This window comes from Takifugu rubripes, chromosome 22, assembly GCF_901000725.2.
Source record: "Takifugu rubripes chromosome 22, fTakRub1.2, whole genome shotgun sequence".
Taxonomy (NCBI): Eukaryota; Metazoa; Chordata; class Actinopteri; order Tetraodontiformes; family Tetraodontidae; genus Takifugu; species Takifugu rubripes.
In genome coordinates this window covers 10080541-10093275 of record NC_042306.1, presented here as the reverse complement: position 1 = coordinate 10093275, position 12735 = coordinate 10080541, and the positions used below count along the sequence as shown (strand labels likewise).

Below are 12735 nucleotides of genomic sequence, written 5' to 3'. Positions count from 1 at the left end.
ATATATATTTAGAATTCATTACTGAAATATGAATTTATTTATTTTTTCAGATTCTCCTTGTGCCTTTGTGGGCTTTCTCCACTTTCCTCCCACAAAAACATGCACATGAGGTTGACTGGAGACTCAAAATATCATATATTATCCCTCTGTGTGTGTGTGTGTGTGTGTGTGTGTGTGTGCATGTCCTGTGATGGACTGGTGATGTGTACAGGGTGTATCCCACCCTCTCACCCCAGCATATTACAGATAAAATGGAGGCACATACTAAATCTCCATATGTAGCACCCCATCAGTATTTCCATAAATATGTAACACCAACCTGAATAACACACTTGAAGTCAGGTAGTTACAATCGTATTAGATTTGTTATGATGCCTAAATGTGCAGCCATGTAAAGAATTATAAAATAAATAAATAAATAACTTGCCAGAGCAACAGTACAGGAATAACCACGGTATCAGATGTGAGCTGAATGAACAGAACCAGTCTGGTCGGGCATGTTTTCAGAGTGGCCGCCCATCCAAAAGCACATTTGTCCTCTCCAAACCCTGCGGACGCTCTCCTCGCACAGCAGATGCACATCAGCGAAGGATGTGAGGCGTGAAAGCGATGGGAAATTCATTACATATTCCAACCCCCCTCCGTTTGCCATAATCACCACAATTAGCAGACATCTGCAGTGACTCCGGAGCTGTGAGTGTATTCAGGCAATCAGAGCAGCTTCAACGACAACCTCAAATGCAGCCCCCTCTGCGATGGGCCCCATCCTGAAGGGAAGCCTTCCATTAGGGACCCGGTGATTAATCGAGGTGGAGAATTCGCTCCTGGCTTCCAGCGAGAGCAAAGCCCAACAGGAGGCATCTGCATGGCTGGCAGGGTGGGCCCCCGATGCTGGACGCTGTTGGCAGAGCGCGAAGAGAGGTTCTCATTTAGACGAGAGGACGGTTTCCAGATAACAGCTCTGACACTGTTTAAACAAAACCTGATAATAATGGGTGAGTGTTGGCATTTGTGCCCCTTTAATCTCTCCAATGTTGGAGGTCTCAGTTTCCAAAAATATGTTTTCCTTCTTGATTTTTTGGATCAGACGACGACACCATTTTAAAATCTGTATGGCTTGAACATGCTTCCAGTGTGTGCAAGTAAATACAAAGAGAACTGACCTGTAGGTCATGCTGGGGGCCAAACTGGGGGGGGGCAGGGACACTCCAGACTACAGGAAACACTCCAGACTCCTGTTTCACCGCTACGCCCATACTTACATTCATAAAGTGACTTTAGGCAGCAGTTGCTTTGCAGGTTGCCCACAAGAGTAAACTTGTTTTCACTGTTCACAAACAATAAATATTAAAAGAGTACAGGGGCAGATTAGGGTCACGTCAGCATCCATTTTGCTTTAATCCTCTCCTGCAGCTCTCTGTGCTCCACTTTTGTTTCCTATCCTGTTCATTCTCATCACCAGGGCCCTGAACCGTTCCTCTTATTTACCACTGGATGCTAATGGGAACGAGGACCTGAGTGTTGAAATGTCAAAAAACGTCTTCAGGAAGTGTTTCTGATCAGACCGCTCTCCGCTTCGTCCACCCGTTGTGCGCGGCCCATCTGTGGAGGGCGACAGCATGCTCGACAGCTCATTACAGGAGCAGTTGGAGATGTCCCTCACCCCGGGCACAGGATGGAGCAGCCTGCAGATTTAAGCTTCAGCTTATTAAGTTGTCGTGGAAATCAACGGTAGCACGGTGGACACGTTCCGTTTGCGTCGAGTCAGGCTCTGGATGGACGGCCGCAGCTTAAAGATGCCATCAAACCACATGAACTGGGCTGATAATCATCATCAGTGTTAATTATAATCATTAAATGTTGAATTAGGGCTTCTGGCACAATGACCTCCAGACTGATGCAACTGTACCAGCAGTATGTTTTATAGGTTTGACTCTAAAGGGAATGTTTTAAATAATAACAGTTCAGGATCATTAATTTCAAATGAACCATTTGTAATGTATTTTTATTTGTCAATGGGGCTAAAAATACACTTCATGCTTGACTTTTTTTTCTAATTTCACGCAGCTTTATGGCTGCCGCGATGCTTGTGTAAATGGTTTGTAAATGGATTCTCTTGGAGTGAATTTACTTTCCACTTCCTGGCAGCCAAAAAGTAGGCCCTATTTCTTATTCATGGATTAGGACTGAAAGCCCCCCCATAAATGATTTATTAGCCAGCCAATTGTGACACTTTGTGGCATTATAGAGGCTTCCTTATCGCGACTTTCCGATGCTTTTAAGTGACTGAGAACCAAAATGACCGTTCAATTCAAATTAACACGCTAAATGTGGAGTAATGAGGTTTTCACACGATAGCGGTCGCGCACACAAACTCCCACACGGTTAGACTGGTGAAAGAGCTGCAATTGCAGCTAAATTAGGAAGAACGAGAGATTAGGAGCTTAAAGGAAATCAAGCCAAGGCTGTTTCTCTCATTTGGATGTTTGAAACACTGCAATAACTGTAGGTGCTACACAAGCGAGCGTCGTTCCCATCAGCTATGCAAATGAGCCGTCAAATCCTCGCCATAATCACATGATCTGCTGCTTTGTGGAGATTTTTGCTTTATCTTTTTCATGGGTTTTAACAAGAGCGGAGGCAGAGCGCCTTCCGAAAGAGAGCTGGTTTGTAGTTGACGGCCTCTTGACTGTCGTAAAAGCGTAGTCACAATGAAATGGGCGTGATCGGCCTCTCGCCGCTTCCTTCCTCTCAGTTCAAGGGTCTGGGCCTGATAAAGGCCCGTGTGCTGCGCCACAGACAGACCTCCTTTCTGCTGGTATGGAGAAATGTGTCCGATCACCATGGCTACCAGTCAGAGAGGAGCCCCCGCTGTGGTTATTGGGACCGCTCTGCCTGCTCACACACCGGCTCAGTGTGCAGGTTAACAACAGTCTGTGTTATGGATGTGACTCTGGGTGTCAGTGGGGAGGCTAGAGGTCAAGGGTGATTAACTATTATGTTTACCCCACTGTAGGGGAAGTGTCGGGGATTTTTGAATTTAATGCATCATACAAAGCCCAAAACTGTGGACTTACGCAGCTTCCCATGTGAGTAGAGGAACATGAGAAAGCTTTGAGCGGTATTGATTCAGTCGAGTACTCTCTGAGCAAGTACGAGAGGATCTGAAGAGAGAATTATCCATGCACCATTTCCTCCACTGCTCCTGTGTGGAAAATTCTGCAGCTCTAGCTTTCTCATAGCCTACATACAGCACGCACGCACACACACACACACACACACACACACACACACACACACACACACACACACACACACACACACACACACACACACGCACACACACACACGCACACACACACACAAACAGATACCCACATAGTCACATGCTCATACGCTCATAGACTTTCTTGAGGTTTGATGTTGCAAAATAACGGCCGTTTGATTTATTTATAGCTGTTCCCCTCCATCAACTCATTTTATTTTGGTCACAGTTTAATCTTCAGAGAGAATGAGAATAAGTGACTAAAAAGACCCGTGCACTGGCCTGCAGCTTTAAAATATTGCTTTCTGCAACCCATCACTTCCTTTTTGTACTATGTGACATTTCCTTCATGGTGTTTTTACGGTTAGGCCTATTTACTCGTCCCAGAAGTTATTATAAGCCAATAAATGCAACACACCGACTGTGTGGAGGTTATTGGGAGTCACATACTGGTGGTAGACAAACCCAACAATGAAATCTAATTTTTTTCCGAGACACAGGGCATTGTCTGCATATGGTGCTCTGCTCCTCCTCTCCCTCCTCCTCTCCATTCCCCACCCGGTTCCTCCTGAATAATACACGACTGATCTCCTCCCTTTTTTCGACCTCTGTCCAATGACAGACGAGCGTTTTCATCAAGCTATCTCTTCCCAGCCAATCCCGAACCTCCCGGTGATCCCAGTAAACCGGATGCCCTTCCTACCGTCTCTCAAACACACGTAATCCGTGGATCGGAGGAGCAGGCGCGCAGTCTGTGGAGAGTTCTCAGTCGGAAGTGATGGGGTCGAAAACGCCGACTGGAAGAGATCACATCGGTGCACGTCGGCAGGGTGAATCCTGCTGCGTTAAAGCAGGGAGTGAGGAGGAAATGTAAGTATGTCATTGCGTAAAATGTAACCGCAAACAGTCAGAGCATTGAGTTAAAACTAACAGATTGTGCGTAAAGTGTGTAGCTGGGCGGTGGGGGCGGCTCTTAAGCGTTTTAAATGCGAAGTTCTGCTGATTTTGCGCACGGGATTGCTGTGAAAAAGGACTTAAATGCGGCGGCGTCTGGGTGGGTGCTCAGATGAAAAAAGAGGTACCTCCAAATCCGGCGCATGTGAAACATGCCGGCAGATATTAATGCTTAAAAAAAGCTCGGTTTCCATCTAATATTACATAAGGACATCCACGTGAAAGGGTGAAAATGTTATTTGGGTCTGCCAAAAGCCTTTTCTGTGAGCGCTTTAACTTTTGCAGACGCTTCGATGGTACACGATGTTCAGACACCCGCTGTCGCGTCTCAAACGCCTGGAAAGTTTTAACAAAACGTTGTAACGGCGATAGAACCCAGCGGAAACCATCTCAGACCAGTGTAACTTTATTTGTGCCGGCTAGCAGACAGTCTCCTGCTCCTATGGGGCCCGAAAGTGGGCGAACCGCTGATAAATGATGGCTATTATATCCCAGCTGAACGGTGCGCACTGGCTTTGTCTGGACCATCTGTCAATGTATCGACATTACAGCAGCCTTCTTACCCCGACAAATCCCCGAGAGACACCTGAAGAGCAAGAAAAGAGACGGCTTCAATTCATGTGAACGTGCGTCCGAGTGGATGGATGCGTAATGTAGTAGCCACAAATAGCCAAGGTCCTGGAATTAACCTCCCGAAACTGAAATCTTGCCCGTCTGTGCCGTAACTGTCATGCACGGATGCTTCTTTATCTTGTGGAAACAGGAATGGAAGTAGCTTAGAGACTGGAGCGGTCTGTGCGCATCGGACTCTCCCGGAATTATCGGCCGTCTGCGTGGCGAAAGTAGCCAGACTGCCATTTTCAGGGTGGGCACCACAGGAGGATGCACACTGGCCAAATAAACACGGCTAATGGCGAGCACTTGACACTCAGATTTGGGGAAGAGTGTGGCCTAACGTGGTTTAACCCTCCCGGTGGATGAATACGGCTGAGGCAGGAGAGGCTGACGTGCTCAGTCTGCCAAGCAGTAATATGCCTTAAGGTTAATGAGGCCTTGTCCATAAATTCTCCTGCCATTTGGATTTAGTCTAGACAGCTTAGAGCAGCACTCCATTTTACAGGATATGGATTGTGTACACAACACCCTCTAATGGAAAAAAAAAAGCTAAATACGTGGATTTTTATTACTGGCAGGCATCTAACCGCTGGTACTATTATTTCTATATATAATCCAGTGAGACAAGAGCATTGTCTGTGCTAAGAGCTGCTGGAGAGATGAATTGGCAGTGATGGCTTCACTTCCATCCCTCTCACAGCCCAGTTATATATAATTCACTTTATCCCTTGCAAAGAGAAGGCGCGTTAAGTAAACGTCCTGGTGCATATCTCTTCTATGGCTTTAATTCATTTTGGAGCAGCTCTTTGGGGGTTGGGAATGGGGGGACCATGCTTATCTTATCTCCTGGCCAGAGCAGTGATCATCTTTCCTGCGTAACCCGCTGTCAACCGCGTCGGGTTTCGTGTGCTGTGCCCCCTCAATTGCGACGTGAGGCGGCGAACCCCAGCGCCATCGCTGCTCATCGCCGACCCTCCTCTCTTTACACAGGGAGCCCAATCTTCCTTCTGCCATCGCCACATGACTGTTGCAACCATTACTATCATACATTTAACACACAAATGGGGCGTCCTGCCCATGCTCTGACCTTATTTCTTTTAATCATTACAACACAGCAGGCTCTACGATGTCACGGCCTGAAAGGCACGTCGATTCAGAAAGGGGCACTTGGTGCCTGCATGCGTTTCGCTTTACGACTTAAAGCAGCTCTTCTCAACGTTTACATTGTGTCTACGAAGCCGAGAGTTGAGCAGGTTCACAGCGACAGGAAACCAGTGTCCATATGTGCGCCTTTCAGCTTCTGAACACGTGCGCTGTTGTGTAAACGGAAAGGTTAAGCAGCACGACCTTCCTCAGGTGCAGCAACACACAACCTGTCTAGATGAGCGGTCGACCTCTGGCCTTTTGTCTAGCCACAGGGCCAGGTCTGCTCGGGTCATGCCAGGTGGGTCCTGAAGAGCCTACCAGCCCACTCAGGAGCACGTGACGCTTGAACTCTTTGCACTTAAAGATCAAACGGCTACTTCTGGTTAATCAAGAAACTGTTGCGGCCAGGACGTGACTGGCTGGCTGTGTGTAACCTGTATTACAGGTTACAGATTAGACAAAAAGGCAGAAGCTGTTAAAACAAAACATCTGCTTTACATCTTTGATTGTATGATTCTACAAAATCTGGAACTAATAAAGTCCTAAATTGAGCTTGACTTTAAGGTTTTTGCAGCATCCCACGTCCAATCCCAATGCTGGAGAAAATTTCCGGCAAATTTCCATTCTTTGTTCTGAGACCTTTCAGCTGCCACAATGCCGACAAATTGGTCCCCAACCTGTCGCGGGTCCGTCTCACTTCAGTCAAAAATCCCCGTTTGCGATTGTGTCGCATGAAACTCCCCGTGGAAATTTTGGAATCTTTACCATTGTTGCCGAAGGGAAAAGGGGTCTTTCATATGGAAGTGGGGAACGCCAGGAAATGACAGGCATTCTTTGTGGACGGTTTGAAAATAAACTTGTGGGTTTTCCTCTCGACAGCCGAGCCAAAGACGAGAAATAAGAAGAGGGGATTATAGTCTTAACAATTCCTCAATGGCGTTTTCACTTTCTTAACTTTCCTGCTGTAATTTGTCTGAAAGTATATTTTTCTTATGCGAGCTCCTGGAGCCGTGCCATCGGAGGTTTCAGCTAAAGAGCTTTTGTCCCAAGATTTTCTCCTTTTCTCGACACAGCATCCTGAATGGGGGCTTTCTGATTTCCCCCTGTATTTGTCCTTATTTTGCCTTATCTTTTAACACTTGCTTTTTAAAGGCAACCCCGCTGTTGGAGCTCTGCTTTATGAGGTGTGACAGCGAGGTCTGGCTGCCCAGACGGGCTGTGTGGACAGGGACGTAAAGCTTTACATTCATGCGGCTGCAGCTGGGTTTAGAGGAGGGCTTAAAATCGCTTCACCCCTATACGGTGTCCCGTATAGAGGAACTGCCTTCTTTCTGCTGAGCTGGCGTGAAAGTGCAGAATTTGAAGGGGTGGAGTGTGTGTGTGTGTGTGTGTGTGTGTGTGTGTGTGTTACTTTACTTTCTAGCTTCTAATTGCATGCATGCTACTTCTTTAATGAGGAAGAAAAGAAAACTAAAAACAGCTGCTGATAATTCAAGGTTCTTAAATCCCACATGACTTCCCCCTCTTTCCTTCGTTCCGCAGCATCTTTTTCAAGCGTGGTTGGGTTCCAGGTGTTACAGCTCTCTGCAGCCCCCTCACCCCCCTTTTGAGATTTAATAGCAGGTTTTTATTTAACCGGCTGCTCCGTCTCGCCGTACCTCAGATTAACACTTACACCTCAACACCTCCCTCGCGCTCTTTCCTCTGTCTGGCGTCTTACTCTTGTTGCTTTTCCCACCAGGCCAGTGGGAGTTCCCAGGTATTTGAGCAGTGTAGCGTAGCCTGTAGGGTGGCTGCTCTGTCCCATGTGAGACAAAAGCAGCGCGCCTCGAGGAGAGGGATGAAAGGAAACGGGGCTGTGCAGCCACTCCTTTTTACAATGGGAAACGTCCTCAGTTAGGTTGTAGAGCAAATAACAGCGTCTCTTTTTTCTTTCTTTTTTTAACAAGTGTGTCTCTTTTTTGGTGGCAGCAAAGCCAGGCTTTGTAAGGGGATGGTGAACATAAGCATGCAAGGAAGAGTAATTCTTCATATACGTTTAGGTTTTTCTTGTTCTGACATCCACACACACCTGTTTAGTCTCGGTAGACAGATGGGGCTTCCTTTGTTAAAGATGGGTAGAAAGGAGGTTAAAAATAAAGGTACGAGCAAATAAAGAAGGTTGTCATATTGACAGTGATGATTAAATAATAGTGGTAAGGCCATAATTTAAAACACAAGCGAGGAGTTATTGGAGGGCTGGAGGAATTATTTTATTAAATCGGTTTTCAGTACAAAACTCGTTTTGATTTACATGTATTTAAATGAGTTTCTGCAGGCAGTATTTTTTTTAAAGCTCGTGGAAGCGCTCAGTTTAAGTTTTAATTCTAATTGTTGATATAAATAATTTATCTGACATCTTTGAGAATAATCCCCTGCAATTCTGCAATGGCATAAAATTAATATTTTCTGTTCTAGACGAGGCAAATGTGGGGATTTGAATGTTCGCGCGCGCTCCAAGCCAGTAGTGCTCAGTCTGTGGTGTTACTATCTGGGGGAGGGAGCCGAAGCTGCAGGAGACTTTTATGGCTGCAGCTCCACAGACAACCTGTTCTCAGGCACTCCTCTTCTGACACATTTTTATGACATCATAAACCCCCCCGACCATTTCCTCTAACCAGACCTAGGTGGGTATAAAGGACATACCTGGGCAGTAACTGCTTGTCTGGCCGATGCATCTGCCAACTTCCTCCACCATCAGTACGTCGCCCTGCTTGAAGTCATTCGCTTCTCTTTGATCAATCAACACAGTGGAGGATTTCATCAGTGAAAGTTAAACAGGGCTCACCTATAAGGCATCCTTGCAGGGCTCACCAAATTGACCCGCCACCACCGTTTGGTCCATGTATACGCTCTTCCAGACCTGGATGGAGAGTAAACCAGCGAAGGATTAGCTGAAAGAATGCCGGGGGACATTCAGCAATCGTCTGATGCTCAGCTGGGGCTCCTTGGGGAGGCTTCAACAATACATGCACCGGCACGACAACATTCCTTTGGGTTAAAAAGGTCAGGGGTCAGGCAGCAACCCCACCCTGCCAATCAGTCCCAAGGCTCTAACTCTGTGCTCTTGTTTTTGTTTTTTGTCTGCATACTTGAACTGTCGGTACCTTGCTCTCTAATCGACTAGTCCGGGGCTCTTTTCTTCTTTCATAAAAGGGCTCATGTTTGCCGAGGTCCCCTTTTCGGCGTGAGGCGTGTCTCTTTGATCTTTTTGTTCTATTTCTAACCTTTGCTTTGTGTTTTGAACAGTTTTCCCCTTTTAAAACAACAAAAGAATTCGCTGCCTTTGTCACATAAATATCTCAGACAGATGTTTGGCAAGCCCAGATCTAAAAAAAAAAAAAAAAAGCATCACAAAGCTTCAAAAAAGGCTAAATATTAAACCCAAACAGTCAAATATTAGACAGTGTTTCTTTTCCTGCGAGGCAGATCTTTCCTGTCTTTTTTTTGGCAAATACCGCCACAGACGAAAGGCTGCCATTAAAGTGGAGCTTATGCATGTGTAGGCAAAGAGTGGCGTGCGAGGCTCCTACAGGCGGACTACACGTCTGTTAGTCATTAGCACAACGTACAGTATACACTGGAGTGGCCATACAGCTACATTAAAGCCTCGCCCACGGTCATATCAGACCACCCCAGAGACGCACCACTGGCACTTCCTCCACCCGCCTCCATGGCTCTGCCTTGGGGAAGGCGTGCTTGGGGATTTCCGGCGGATGCACTGGAGATTAATCATCCGCCGATAGGAACTTTTGCAGTGAAGAAGAAAAATCTGATGTGCCGGATGTTCAGATAAACAGAAATGTTTCTGCTCAAAATGACCCTCTTCTTCGCGCTCATGACTTCTTTTCTTTTTCTTCCCTATTCTTAGGTTTTACACTGCCGTTAGAAACGTAGGCCCATCTGGCTGAGGCTGGGAATCTGCTCCAAAGATGGGGATGTTATCAGTGACAAATATGGTCCTTTGTAAATTTGCCTATAGCTGATGTCAGGCCTCACCTGCAATTCCACAACTGTTCCCGCTAATATAGCATCCATCAAAGTTTGCTTGAGGAAAAAAGGGGGAAATATCAAGACACATGATGTAAACATATGATGTAAACCAACCCCCCAGCAGTGCAGGCTTTAAAGGCGTGTGTGCGTGCGTGCGCGTGCGATTTGATCTTTGATTTGTAGCCCCAGTGTAATGTTAAGACTCTGTGGCCTTGCAGTTTGCCCCCTCCCCATTTAAGCTGGGTTAGCTATGATCCTCCCCACCCGACTCCCAATCCCTCCACCCTTCGTGATCCCCCTGTCCCTCTGTGGCACACACACACACACACACACACACACACTCTCTCAACACAAAAGAAATATTCAGCTGTGGAAAGGGGGGGGTCCCTCAGAGGGCGCGACATTGAACTGGGGGGGGATTAAGAAGAAATGGCTGGCTGACACAGGGGTTGCCATGGCAAAACCCCCTTTTCTCCTCTCCCTCAACCCTCTGCCTATTTTTCATTTTAGGTCTCATTGTGGTTGTGTGTGTGTGCGCACGCGCATGTGTGTATGACTGATAGAGTCGGGTAGATATATCATGGCTTATGAATTTAGCCTCTTATCTGAGCTGTTCTGCTTCACCCTGAGAGAAGAGAAAGACGTCTGGTTCACACGCTGCATTTCAGATGCCAAAAAGAGCAGAAACCCATTAAAAAGAAAATTATTTTAGCAGTTTATTGTGATCACTGGTAGTTACAAAATGGCTGCACCTATTATTAACTTCTCTGTATCATTTTCAATTATCAGACAAAACTAATTTGCGTAGTTTTTTCAGATTTAATGAGAAAAGAAAGCGCTGAAAAGCTGCACAGGCAATAACTCAGATATGCTCACCAGGCCAAAACCAAATGATCTCTTTTATGACCTTCTGAATTATCGCCGTAGTAATGTGATGCGTTACTCACCCAGCTGTAGAGGGTTATCACGCGAGAGTGACGTCGGCCTATACGCGCAGGCTCGCCTGCTCGATGTCATCATCACCGTTAGCCGATGAAATGGGCTGATGGGTGCCCATAGATCAGCATTTACCGCCCTGACGTCAGCCCCCAGTCGTGCAGCAGAGCAGTGACCCTGTCTGCATTTGTCCCCCAGCTCATGACAAAGGGAGCTCTCAGCCTGCGGTTCGGGGGGGGGTGACAACGGCGAAACATAGCGGCATTGTTCGTGCGGATAATGTCCCTCTGAAGAAGCTCAAAAATCGAACGCGCATTTTGTATGTTCTGATGTAAAACTTTCCAAGAAACGGGAAGGGGCGCACACACGAAGGCCTGTGCAGAAGATTTCTGATTAGAAGAGAAGGAGACTTTATGGAACTGTTACTGACAGAAAGACTTGGTCACATGGCAACTAACAGCCTTCCCTTCGTCTGTTTTAGATGCTGTTTCGAGCCGAAGATGAAAGGCCGGGAGTTCCTCAGAATAATGAGGTGGTGGTAATGCAATAAAGCACATCCTGTCGGTTTATGTCACGCTGCGTACGCTCACGTGGTACACCGCCGGAGGGACAGGAGACTCATCCTGATCTCTGCCATCTGAGCAACCCCCCCCCAACCAGAGTGTCCTAAACCCCTCCCGTCCGGCGTGCCTCGGCAAACATTCAACGCTGTCGGTGAGTTTTTGGTATGGATCCTATAAAAACCATCGACCGTTGACTGTGCCCCGCGGCTCGCCCTTACGACGAGGACAGGGGGGAGATACGGACCTGGAAGACGCGTACCCAAATCGACTCTCGGTTTCCGCTGCTGGCAGAGACCAAAGGTCACAGTCAACATTCATTGCTGTCGCTGGGTTGGACTGTGTAGAAAAGCTCACTGAACAATGAGTGCAACTGTGGCCCAGATCTGCCCGACTCGTGTCTCCTCCAATCAGCAGACCGGATGCGAAACACTCCGACTCCCTAATTTATGTACTTCTTGTTTTTCACCACTCTTCTTCTATTTTCTCCACTCTTCCTCCTTGGCTCGGAGTCTTCAGGGGTAGGGGAGGAAGACAGACACACAAATAGACTCCTGCCTGCCTGCTTGTCCTCATCCTCCTCCCTTCTCCTCTAATTGGCGGTTATGCGTGCAGAAAGGAGGTGGGGAAGGAAGCAGAGTGAATGTGTAATCATTTGGTGCCTCTTCTCCTTTAGATGTTTCATCCCTCTTTTTTTTTTTTTTTTGTTTGTCTAATTATATACCGAGGCTGGTAACTGAGGCTGTGCTGGAGAGGCTGAACGTGTGACAAAACAGTGGGAGGAAGAGGAAACTTATAAAGAAAAGAGCATTCAGCACTGAAATTATAACCTTGTTCCCTTTTTTCATCTAGGGAATTATGAGTGCAAAGAGGATTTTGTGTACATGCCATGACCAAAGATGCGTCAGCTGATATCGGAGTTATTGTAATCTAGTTTTTCATATCGTGACCGGCTCAGTTGGTCCGTTGCTCATTCCTCACCACACCTGACAACTGCCCCTGGAATACATTGAACATGGATCAGTCAATCCAGTACTGTCAGGAACCAGTTTAAGTTGATGAGGCACTAATTTCTGTATCTCTGTTGCTGAGTCTTATTTTAAAGTCAATAAAATCAAGACAGATGTGTCTGGTGTGATTATTTTTGATTTTCACACAGAACATGTACTGATTGCTTCCAATGTTTTTTAGTAGCCAAGGCTTCTCCCCGGGACTGTATAATTTAGA

At 46.7% G+C, this 12735-nt stretch overlaps 1 long non-coding RNA gene across 1 annotated transcript; it reads left to right on the top strand.

Annotated features, from left to right (window-relative positions):
- Window positions 1-3989: 3989 nt before the first annotated feature.
- Window positions 3990-12636, top strand: LOC115248041 (uncharacterized). The gene is made up of 3 exons (XR_003887071.1): window positions 3990-4135; window positions 11430-11480; window positions 12361-12636. It is a non-coding gene; the product is annotated as an uncharacterized lncRNA (long non-coding RNA).
- The last annotated feature ends 99 nt before the right edge of the window (window positions 12637-12735 follow it).